At 45.7% G+C, this 13056-nt stretch overlaps 1 long non-coding RNA gene across 2 annotated transcripts in view; it reads right to left on the bottom strand.

Moving 5' to 3' along the window:
- Positions 1–11385, bottom strand: part of LOC120498787 — a 180091-nt gene extending 168706 nt beyond the window's left edge. For both annotated transcript variants that reach the window (XR_005626743.1, XR_005626742.1), the window contains exons 1-3: positions 11225–11385; positions 10691–10930; positions 9892–10011 (exon numbers count right to left, since the gene is read on the bottom strand). This is a non-coding gene — a long non-coding RNA (uncharacterized LOC120498787). The remainder of the gene's footprint in view (positions 1–9891; positions 10012–10690; positions 10931–11224) is intronic.
- Between the last annotated feature and the right edge of the window lie 1671 nt (positions 11386–13056).

Genomic DNA, 13056 nt, shown 5'->3' on the forward strand with positions numbered 1-13056 from the left:
GCATTCCCAAGCACTTGGCCAGCACCAGCGGTGTTCACATCTGTGGGCTGCATTAAGGCTGACCACCTCCAAGAGCCGCCACTTGCCAACCAGCACTGCCCTATCAGGCTTTGCTTAACAACAAAAGCAAAGTACCCTGCTGCAGTGCATTTAAAAACTTAGGTAAAATGTGGTTTTGCTGGGACACAGAAAAACAACACATTTTTAACCTGAACACACAAAACTTTGAGCAGAAAGGGAAGGTGCTTGGCCAGTTTAAGGTAAACGGTTTCCTGGAGATCAATTTGGCATAAATCCAGCATGATTTACAGAAGCTCTGATGAAATGTCTAATTTTTAAACTGTAAATTTTTTAAGGCTGACATACTACAGCCCAGTGCTGATACTGATACCCCCATAAAGGGCCAGCAGCTGCAACAAATTCTAGTAGAAGTAATGAGTTACTTGCAACTGATTGATACCAACATTTAAAGCAGCTGAAAAACAACAGCCTATCAGGAGACTTGGCCACCTTCCCTCCAGGCTGTTGTCAGCACTGACTGCACTGTGTGGATGCAGGAATACATTTCCATTTACCATACCCAAGGAACTACTGCTCTGCTCCAGCTTGAAACCACCATCCTGTTACACGTGGCTCTGTGCTGTTCACAAGCCCAAGCAGAAGCACTAAGACAGCAACAATTTCCACTCAGGTGTGAGGGTACTGACTTCATGGCTCTTCAACTTGGCATTCAATCCCTTCGTCTCTATGTTAGAGAGAGTTTACACATCCCTCCCCCCCGCCAGCACACAGCTATCAGAGCCAGTCTGCCAACACGCACCCATTATCTGGATTTGCCCTCCATAAAGCTCCCATTATGGACTGAACTGAGTACTCATTAGCCACAGCCAACGCTACAAACAACTGAGGTCAGCTGACTGAGAGACTGACCTTTTGAGTATCGTGCCTCCAAAATAAACTGCACCATCCACACCATTTGATGTCCTAGTTAATTGGAACCTCTTTTTCCTGCATTTTGTCAAACACAGTAAATGTCACAGCAAATTTTAAGTGACAAGAACTTGGAAGACACATTTAATTTCCCAGTGGCATACAACAAACTAATCCAGTTTGCATTACGCTTGTTAGAGCTGATCTCAAAGGTCCAATGCATAACCAGAGTTTGAGAAATGTTCATTTACAGATTAGCTCCTGCCCTCTGACCTCAGCAGGAGCTTAATTTACAATGATGCAAACTCAGCTGCACTGAGCTCCAAAGGCATTCATGGGGAGCTGGAAACTCCTGACCAATACATGGACTAGGCTCCAGTGCTCCTGCTTTACCTCACCAGAGAGCAGGTGGGAAATCTAAGGATGGCCCAGGTCTGATCCTTCAGGTCGTACTGCATCTCCCTGTGAGATGCACAGAGGCCAACACATGCGTTGGCTTGGGCATATTCAGACAGAGCTCCAAAAGTTCTGACCCTCACCTTTTTTTCCCCATTTATGTAACTTCCAGGTGTATAAGGGTTGAATACTCTCCCACAGAAAAGTAACTCCACATGCTGATATGGACCAGAATTTTAACTTCTATGCTGAATCTCATACTTTGAACCTCAAGGAGTTTCTGAACTATCTTTCTTTATTAAACATGTCTTGTACTAAACCTTCTCTTTTCTATCTTGGGTGGAGAATTCACCTCCTTCCAAACCTACTATACTTATTGCAGTTCAGTGACTCTCCATAGCAAAACCATCTCAGCCCAGAGCAAAACCACCTCAGCCCAGAAAATTATTATTTAGTTAACTGTTTTTTTTTCTATTTCATTAGTTATTTTCCCCATTTTGTCACTTCTACACATCCTTGGTCAGTTTGCTCTTGAAGCTATCCATAATTTACTACACACCCTAACTTTCAGTATATATAGTTACTTACATAGGCATACACTCAAATGCCAGAGGCAAGTCTTAGGATTAGCTGACTGCTCTTAATATGTTAAATTCCAGCGTACCTTTTTAACACAGATATCCCCAGCTGGGGGAAAAAAAATCCAAAACGTCCTTAGGAACATGAAACATATTTTAACCAAGCACTACCACGAGCACCTTTTCAAAGTCCCAGATGACAGGAAAGATGACTCCACAGCCATGATAAATCATCTCCTTAGCGGATTTAATGGCTGTCATTTAAGACACTATTTTCCTTCCTGTTGGCCTCACAATACAAAACCATCACATACTCTTTCTGGTTTGACAGCCCCACGGGGGCAGGGTGCACACAAGTTTTAACAAAGGACATACCACATCCTACTCTAGGTACAAAAGTCTCACTTAGACATGAAAGAAATTATGACAACTAACAATGGCAGCTCCATCCAGACCAACCCAAGGCTGCCCACGGCTTCCTCACCTTCCCACAGCCATGACTAGTGCAACCTGCTCTTTGGAGATTGCCAGGCTCTGAACAAGTGTTTGGGTAACAAGGAATACACCAAGCTGCAGCCAGTACACCCACATAATCCAACAAGAGCATGTGACGTGTATGACAGAGCAAGACTCCATGGACAGACCTGGCCACACCTATTCCTCCAGGGCTCATGGGGCTACAGATCACTTATTCTAGGGAAAAGACAGCTCTCATCAGAAAGGTGAGCAGGGAGAGACCACTGCAAAGCTGGGGACAAAGCCATAACTGCAATGTAAGAACAAAGTCTTGAATCAAGCTTTTCAGAGTCATTTGGGGAATCAAAACTTCACACATTTCATTCATGGCTAGCTCCAATACATTTATGAGCTTTTGCATACTCCCAGAGTCATCCGCTAACTCCACTACCCTGCTCTGCCTTACAGAGGCCACCTTGATTTACCAGTGCCATGGGCCCAGGATCCTTGAAAGTCAGGGGAAAAGTCATCTGCCCCTTTTCTCTAAAGCCCAAAGACCAGACAGCTTCCTCTGCTTGGTTCCAACAACCAGTGAGCCAGAAAAATTTAGCTCAGGTACTAAGAAGTCACTGATGTACTTCCAAGAATCCTAAGCTCCCTTTGTTTCACACCATTTCTGCAGTAGCTTCTTTCAGAAGAACATCTGGTGTAGGCCACACCAAAGAACCATCCAGCCCAGCACACTCTGACAGAAACCAGCAGCACACACCTTGTCAGTGGACACAGAATAAAGCAGGCCCACGGGGACACTCATTCAGGACACACGTCCAGTCCCTTAACAACATGCACCTCTGGGACTACCTGAGCTCAGGATGGCTTTCCTGTGTTTAACTATCATCCCTGTTTGTGTTCCAGGCACCCACCCAGACTTCACCCCTGCCTGACAAGCCATCACTCAGCCAAGTCAGACCAGTCAGCAAACCTGCACTTGGCTCCCCAGAGCCCTCCCAGCTGCCTCACTGCTCAGCCACACCTTCATCTCTGGCACACCAAGTCATATGTTCAGATCAGTACAGACAGCTCGCCTGAGGATCCTCTACCACCAAAACAAAGGTCCCTATCCCCTCCATATGTGGGAGACAGACAGCAGATGTATGACAGAGAATCCTTCAGTCTTAGGCACAGTTCTGTCACACATTTGGAACCTGCCGTGGCGTGGGAAGATTGTGACACAACATGAGCAAGGCAACTACCCAGCGCTGTTCCCAACTGTGCTGTCTCACAGTCATCTCAGCTCCTCGCCCAAGCTTTCCTGACAAACCTCCTCGTTCCTACCCTCACAACTTCCTGCATCTCCCTTCACAGAGCAATGCTGTATCTGAAGAGTTCAACTCCCATAGGAACGCTACATATTTCAGCATCTGTATTGCTTTGAAAGAAGATAAAAGGCAAACCGCAAAAGAAATGGGGAGGAGGAGGGAATGGCCAAATCCTCACTGCAAGGTCAGGCACTAATACACTATCAAACTGGTAACAAAGAAACTCACAGTTAACATTTCCCTTGGGTGACATCATGTACATTCCTGTATATCCTGTCTCCTTTCCCTTTGTCTCTGCCCAACTCCTGACAGGCCAGACCTACTGAGACACATTTGACAAGGCCAGCCCAATGAGGAATGCTACATGGGAATTTGGTAAAGATCCAATGGACACCCCACTGACCCCTTTCTCCTTTCCTCCATCTCCACTTGGAAATGGATTCCATCTTTACCCTGCTCAGTAACTGACCTGCACTGGTTGCATTCTTTCTCTGGGCAGCTTAATTTCTAATTCTAGGCACTTGGTAGCTGGTCCACTTCCTTTTCCACAGGAAAGGAGGACCCTGCCACACAGACCAGAGACACTACTCAGACAACAGGGAGCCTTCCTGCCCAGGATCAACACTCTACCAAGCAGCAGCAACTGCTCTTCCAACTCTTTCAAGCAGAGCTTCATCCTTTACAACACAATTCTCCAAAAGCTGCAGAAGGCAACTGAACAGCTTGAAACCTCAGCTCAGACACTCGCTTGGTACAGAGATTGGCTTTCAGGACCAGGGGCTGAACACGTTACCTCGAGCCTCCTGTTCTTCCATTTCTTCACCACCCAGGACATTCAGGGCACACCCACCTACAAGCCAGGGCCTGCAACTCCACACTTTGCATGGCCATTAAGACCACTGCTTTCGTCCACAACACAGGAACCCTGTGATTCACTCAAGTCACTGACCACAGAGGAAGAATTCCCATACCCTGAAACAGCAAGTGCTCTTTTTCAGCTCATCCATCACACTTCTTCTCTAGGACGCCAACTATTAAGGCCATAAGTTCTACTGATATAATTTAAAACATGTCCCTTGGAATAATTCCCCTTGTTCATTCATTTCCAGGTGGCAACTTCTAGGATGATGAATTCATGTACTACACAAAAAATTTCAATAAAGTACAAGAGTCTGCATTTTAGTCTAGTCCATACAAAACGGACTAGGCTACACTGCTCCAGAAGCGCAAGAGCCTCGAGCACTACAGACACATTAGCTAGAGACCTTAGCTCTGTCCCCCTACCCTTTACACCTTTTTCCCTGGCATTTATCTGCTTCCTCCATTCAGACTGCAGGCTCTGCAGCTCACCTTGCCTTGCACTCTCCTCTCCTCCAACGTGTGATAGGAGGAGTCTGGGCTCCAACCACTGAACACAGAAGAAGAAAGCAATCAATTCACCCTATGCAGACTCCCATTTTAACCTACACATTCCAAACAACCTCCCCAGCCACAGCACATTCCAGCAGTTCACTGCTTTAGCAACCAACTCTGTAGTCTCTCAGCAACAGCCTTACAGAACACAACCCGCTTCATCTCCAGCCATCATGTTAGCTCAGACATCATTTTAACTCTGCTTGCTTCATTCTGCCTCAGGCCCAGATCACATCAAGCAGACCAACCCCAACCAGAAGCACGAGCTCTCTAAAGCCTCAATTAGCCAAGCAGAGGCTTCTGTACAACTGAGGAAGCCTCTCTAATGAGAGCTTTCCTTCCAGCTCTTTGATTAAGCAAAGTGGCCAGAACAGCAAAAGTGACAGAAATGTTCACTGGGGGCCTTACATTTAGCCTGTGTAGGCAGGCAAGCCAACAGCAGCTGACGGAGTATGTGAGCACACACTCCATGACTGAGAGCCCTGGGAAGTGACAGGAAGAGCTCTGCACCACAGTGCTGCCCATTTCTTACAGTGCTTACCCCAAAAATGCCTCATGCACAGTCCATTGAGCTTTGAGCTCTCTGTGCCATGGATGGTTTATCTGAAAAATGGGAGCAGGACAGAACTGCAGAGGTTTCCTCTTCTAGCAGGAGCAAAGACGGAAAAGGGAAAGACGGACGCAGAATAAGCAAAATATCATATCCAAGGTAAAAATGACAAATTAAATACAACTTACTGAAAGCTTAGCTCTTTACCAGAGGTTAGTAACTCTTTACCATAGGACTTTCAGGTGTCAGTACTGAGGGCAGCAGGGGCAGATTCATATTATGCAGGTTCTGAGACTAGTGAGTGGAAGGTTCCTTCGTACCAAGACAAATCGCAACAGCTCTTCTAGAGGAGAGAAGTGGTGGACGGCCGGGAGCCATCCACCCTCTACAGCTCTTAGAATTCCCTTTAAACACCCTAGTGCCACAGCAAATGCAGCACTGGACATCTCTTTTGAGCTGAGGCAGTCAGCGGGATACACTGGATACCCAGCTGCCTTCTCCTTAAAACAGCCATCATCGTCTTATTTAACAGCCCCCTGCCTTTATTCCACATTTCTCCACAGCCATCCATGAATTCTCCCATACTTGAGCAGTACAGAGCAGCCCCAACAAGCACTGCCACTTGGAGCATATGCCCCCTACTGAATCCAAAATTCAGGACTTCGTCCAGCAGAGGCAGGAACATTAGTCACTCAAGGAAAACAACACTGACAGTTTCCTTTTACACCATTCTTCTGGAACCCAGAGTCCACCGAAATCCATGCAAAACATTAGGTTTATCCATAATGTCCTGCAGAAGCGCTGCTACACTTCCCTCTGGAAGCCATAGCTATGTGCAGCAGCCAGAACCAGATGTAGTCAGGCAAGTCGTAAAAAGCTAAATGCTCATTGCCAACAGCCACTCCTGTTTCATTTCAACCCTCAATAGCCAGAGGGTTAGCATGTACATCCTGCACCTTTAAAAATTGTCTTAAATCTAACATTTTTGCTGCCTTTGTCCTGTCAGATAGAATAATTTTTTAAGTCATCGACTGCTGTATGTTACACATAATTGAGAAAATTGTTTCAGATAGCTATTACAATGCTCCAGTAACATTTCTTTCACTTGACCAGCAATATCTCTAACAGCAGCTATCCTCCTCAAGATTTGGTCCTGTAGATATTGCCCTACCCAAACAAATTTCCAGTGATAGGTGATTGGTCCTGCCTTTATTTTCCCCATCAAACATTACTCAAAGAAGTAAAATTTTCCTCCTTGCTAGGCTCTTAAGTCTTCCCTACAGTTAGTTTATGTATAAGATCTATCAGTTATTTCTTCCCAGGGAGAACAGCCACCTCATGCTTTCCTGAAATTACCATACAGATTGCTTGTAGAGGTACTAATATGATTTTCCTTATTTAGAAGCCAACAGCTGTGTAATATCACATGTTCTATTCAGCCTGGTTTGTGACAAGCTTGAGCTGTCAAAAGCACTCAGGCTGGCCACAGGAACAAAAGCATGGAGTTCACCCCTGGACCGCTAGGCCTGCAATAGACAGACCAGAGCAAGTTAAGACATTAACAATCAACAGTATTCTAGCTTTTAGCTAGGAGCTCCTGTGGGAACCATTGCAACATAGGAGGGTTGCAATCCACAAGGCTTCGCCTCACTGGGAGCAGTAGGCTAGCCTTTCTTGTGGAGAACCCAGGCAAGGCCGGCTGGACAGAAAACAACCCAGGCAAGGGTCACAACATTGAAAAACCACCAAAGAGCCCCTGCAATTTGTCCTAGGAGTAGCTGGAATCCAGTAAACTGGTATGTCCTCACATGTCTAAAACAAAGCTGGAGGACAGACTTAGGGTCAAACACCAGCCCCTAAGCTTGTACAAAGCAAGCAAACTTGAACAGAGGGTCCTGAATGATCACACATGAAATCGAACTCCTCCTTCCCTGGTCTCAAAATTTGTGACCGGAGGCACAAAGTTATTAACCAAGTGATACCAGAGGTGTTGAACTCAACTCCACTCGCTTGGGAGAAGACTCCCCAGCATACAGCCAATAGATTAGCATGAATTTAGAAAAAAAAACAAAAAATACTCAGTAGGTTTGAACAGCCAAGAAAAGTATTTTTAATTTGAAAATAAAGGAGAAGGAAGTGTTTAGGGAACAGTTACACTCCACTTGTCTCAGATGCTAAGTAGCTAACATCACATTTCCCACACAGCAAAGCCTTCTGTTGCCTTTCATTTCTCATGTCTCAGGGTCAGACACCAGTCAGGAAAACACCCCTTTATGCACCATGATCTACCCTGGCCCAAGGCACTTCAGAACACAGTTAAGCACCTGCTCAGATTAAGACCAGTCCCAGAACCCTTTCTTTCACCACGGCACACACTCCACAACCCTGCAGGCACAATTTCTAGCAAGCTGCAAGGTAAAGGCTCCTCTTGTCTCCCTAGTTCTTAAAGCCCAATAAAAATTATTTACAGCCTCTCCGGGCTATCTGGTTTAATCCTTTCCAGCTCAAGTATGACATTTGCTGGGACACTATTAGGTTTCTTACGGTGCTCTGACTAGCAATCACATCTGTACCTGACTGTCAGGGGACACTCTTGGCTGAGCTGGCCACCCCGGTCTATGCTGAGAGCTCTGAAATTTCTCAATTGAAACATTTGAAAGTTAATGAACCCTTCTAACACAAAGCTCCCACAGCTCGAGAGTTCTTTTATGAGCCCAGCACACGGTGGATGCACAGGAAAACCTGACTTCAGGCAGGCCTCCCTTTTCAGAGCGCACCCAGGCAGAAGGTCAGACTCTCAGGCACAGCACAAGGCGGTCAGGACCAAAAGGCACCACCCGCAGGATAGCTGGGTGGCTCTGCCACGTGGTGCTCCAGGCCACAGCCAGCTCAAAATAGGGCTGGCCATAATCACAGGCCCTCACTGGATGAACACGCAGCTGCTGTAAATGGCAAACCACTCTTAACTCTCTGAACACAGTCATCAACTCCCAGCCACTGTCCAAATGTGAAACAAATATAAAAGCCTCAAGAGTCACTTACATAGAAATGTCACAATGGGGGGAAAAAAAAGACAATGTTTTCAAAGCAGCAATTTACTTACGTGCATGTTCATTTGAACTTCAGGTCATCTTTCAGGAACACTTCTGTCCTGTGAACTTCAAGCAGTGGAATCTAGAATCAGAGCCCACCCCCACAGTTCCACATGACCCAAAATCCATCAGTATCCCAGGACACAAGAGTCAGACACAGAGAACTGGTGCCGTTTTTACAGGCATTGAACAGGCTCTTCCACAGAAGGCAAGAATGGGAGGCAGGACCAAGGAAACACAGTGCCTCTGCTCCAGAAGCACAATCTTCTTCCGCTTCCACTCACTCATGCCAGCTCATATTCCTCCCTCCAGAGCTGCACACCTGGCCCAAACAACACCACCCAGCCCAGGGATAGCACTGCATTTAACTGGGAGCATTTGAATGGGGGCAAACCCACACCCAAGTGCAGGGCACTAAGCTACCACTGCCTTATCAGTAAAAGGGACTGGCTTGTGTCTTTGAGGTCATGGGTCCCATTTTTTCCCCTTGTTTTTTAATTGCTAAGCCTGCAATTGGGGTTGAGCATGGAGAAGGGGGAAGGGAACAGAATCTGGTGAACAGCTGGGGCCTATCACTTTTCATTGCAGGTCTTGGAGAGATGTGGTTGACAGAGTGATGCACAGAGGCTGTCCCAGTTAATGACTTCACCATTCTCCATCATTATCCCCATCATTAGGAAATTAGGAGGACAGAAGGTATTTACTGTAAACCTGCCACCTCCCAAGGAGAGATAAATAGAAACTGATAAATGGGATCTTCTGGTGCTGTTCGTCTATTAACCTTCTGCTTCCCAGTTTAGGCATATGCATGCTATCCTGCCATTAATATCCAGTAATTGGCATAGCACTGGGCAACATGCTCCTACCTTGAGCGTCAAACATCTCCTGTGCTGCGTGCGAGCGCACGGCCATGCACACCTCAGCTCTGCGGCTGGCTTTGGGGAGGGGCTGCTATGCACTGCTCACACCTCAGCCCCTTGGCTGAGCCAGCAGCCAGACCAGCTGGGTCTGAGCATCGGGCAGGGATCTGATGGCAGGAGACTTGGGAGGAGGAGAGGGCACTGTGTGTGTATGACCCGCCCTGCATGGAACCAACACACCAGGACGTAGGGACACTGGCACCTCCAGCTGAGCTGCTGTGTGTTCTGCCAGCCTACCTGTAAGTACAGCTCATAAACGCCTCCGGGGATGAGAGTCCCACTCACCGCAAACTCTCAGCAACCAGGAAAGAAGCTGAATTCTCCACACCACCTCAAAGCCATGTGTTCTGCAAACTGCTAAAAAAAAAAAAAAAAAAAAAAGAGCAAGCTTCTGAGGACTTGGAATTTATGAAGTCACTTTGCTGGTCAAAAACAAGCCAAGGTTTCAGCTACCTGGACCAACACTTCAGCAGTTCCCTCCCCATATGAGGGGCTCTTTGCATGTGCTTTTTGCATTACTTCACTCCCACAGACTAAACCTCTGCAAAGGGACAAGTCCTCAGAGGGACAAACTGAGCCACTTCTTCCCTCAGCAACCCAACCCTGCAAGGCTGAAGCAAATCCATATTCAGAGACCAGGATATTAACCATATGGGAAGCAGGCCCACTGGCAGATCAGTCAAAAAACTACAAGTCTCTTTATCGTTTTTTCCACCTAAAAGGTTACACCTCCGCTCTGGAAAAGCCCTGACTCATTGCTGCCTTCCTCTACTGCTTGACATCATTAACCGCTTTACTTACCCTACCTCTAGCATTTTGCTTTCAACCAGCATTACAGTTGCCAATTCACATGGTGTGCAGGTGACTACCAGCAGGAGACACCAGCCAAGATGACAGCTGCATTTCTGATGAGGAACAATCAGAACAACTAAACACAAGTCTTAAGACACCCATGTTATTATGGCAGTATTTATCAACACGTAACCTCTTCCAGAAGCTCAGGGCAAACAGAGGGCCTGTTTTTGCATGTACTAACCTGGCAAGCAGCTCATCTGCTCTGTGTTGGATGGATGGCTCCAAGGCCCTGGAAGGCAAGTACTGCAGGCAGGAACCACGCTTGCTCCTTCCACACGCACTCTCTTGCACGCATCAACCCAGTGCAAAGCCAGCGTGACTGTGATGGTGAGCTCTAATGGGAACACCAGTATTAATTCCCATCTGTCTAAGCAACTGGCAGTGTCCATCAATTACAGCAAGAGCCAACTAACAGTTGCAGCTGCAAAATAATAAAAGCAGAATTAACATTTCAAGTTCCTGTCATTCACCTGAATTTTTTACAGTTGTAATTAGCAAGCTGCAGAAGCTGTCAACAATCAACATCAGCCAATCTGTCTGCACCAGGAACCCAACTGCCTGCCAGAAATTGTCTTCGACAGGTTTTTTTCTCCCCTTGCTTCCCTCCATTAAAATTTTCCCTTCAAACCCCCCCTACCACTCTCATCTCTTTTACCACCAGTCACTAGAATTGAACATGTCAAAACAGCGAGAGACAGAATGACTGACACTTAACTGATAAAGTCATAATTATTTCCTTGCTCCAAAGCTCAGTATCAAAACATGCTGCTGTCTGGTTCCCCAGGCCTCTGCTTCCCTGCCAGTAAAGAACTAGAGCTGCAGCCCCTTCCCAATGAGGTCACTCTTACCGGACCCCAAACATTCCTCATGCAGAGACACTGAGATAGTAAAAGAACCTTTTCAGCTGAAGGACTGCCCTTTGAGGAACAGGTGCAACTGTTTCCCAATCTTCAGCACAAGAGCCTGTTACTAATTTTACAACCTGCACCAGCTCCTTTTACTCAGGATCACCCGAAATCCCTGCACACCGAGGGCTTCAATTTCTTTTTTCTGTTGTGTACCACCACACAAACAAGAAAGAAACCAGAAAGTAACAAGTCAAAACAAAACCAACAAACCCCAAACATTTGGTCCTTTCAGTGTCAGCCAGAAATCAATTCTTTTTAAAGACCCGAGAGCGCAGAAAGCATCATCCTTGCAGACTACAAGCACCTAGAACCAGATGCCGTACGTTCACCTTACAAATTATCCAGGATTTCCCTAAAAGGACAGAAGTGACAGCATGAATTCCTTTTATTAAAATCATTGGAATTAGGATTGAGACTTGAGTACTAATGCTATCTGATGTAGTTTCAACTGTGCATTCCAAACATTCCAATGCCCACTGCCTAATCCTGTCCAAATATTTTAAAAATAAAAATAAAGAAAAAATCAAGATGAAGATGTCAATCTTACATGAACTAATATTTCACTTGACCAACAATTTGGGCTTTAATGCTAGAATTAAATAGTTATTCAAAATAGTTTTGGAAAAATCATTAGAATCTTGAAGTCCAGGGATTTGAACAATTGTACAAGCTGTACAATCTAAAGGCATGGAGGAGTTTACTTCCTTTGGCCAGCTGACAATCAGGTTTCCAGCTAACCTCCATGGTTATCTGAGAAAAGGGAAGAGGGATAGAGCCTGGTGCCCCACTGAACTGCACACCAAAACTGCTGTTCCATCAGCTGAGAGCAGGATTGGGTCCTAAACATTTCTGGGAAAACATAAAGATTCTTAGATTTTTCCATCCCCAAGCAAGGTATTAGATTTTTTTTTTTCTTTTCCTTCTGTGTAATTAAATTCTCACCAGTCAAAGAGGGCACAAAAGCAATCTATAAAGAGCAGTCCTTGGAAAAAGGATCTGACTCTCCTGCACAGCAGCTGGGGTTTAATTGGGTTACTGGAAAGTATGCATACAAACTAGAGAGATCATATTTCTGATCAAGCATTTAAAATTCCTGTAAATAAGACAAAAGTAAATATTTCACATGAAGCATAAACTGGTGCCAAGCCATTTCACACACAAAAAAATTAAAAAGAAACTGAGCAAACAAGCAAACACCGCTGTATCCTGGTCTCCTGCCTCAGATCCTCTTTCAAGGGATGCTGCTCCTACAGTCCATGACCTCTTAGCAAAGGGCGTGGCCCTGGCTTTCACTGCTGAATATTATCTCTCTTGGAATGAGAGATTATGACACTGAAGTGATGGGAAAAATATTTATGACTCACGGGGAAGATGGTTTGAAGCATTTTCCCCCTTTTAAGCTCACAAGCCCACGGAAGGAACACTACAGACCAAGTCTTCTTAAACTCTATGAAGTCTGAAGGAATTGTTTTATCCTATTCTACTCTTACCAGCAGCAAACACAGCCTAAGGTGTTCAAGACCCACCCACCAAATACTCATGGCTAATTTAAAAAATCAAGTTGTGTTTAGAATTTTATCCTGACCGTGGAGTATCTGGAGAGCCTGAGTGTGCTGAGCATTATGTGAACATTGCAGAC

This window comes from Passer montanus, unplaced genomic scaffold (assembly GCF_014805655.1).
Source record: "Passer montanus isolate IOZ18808 unplaced genomic scaffold, ASM1480565v1 scaffold150, whole genome shotgun sequence".
Taxonomy (NCBI): Eukaryota; Metazoa; Chordata; class Aves; order Passeriformes; family Passeridae; genus Passer; species Passer montanus.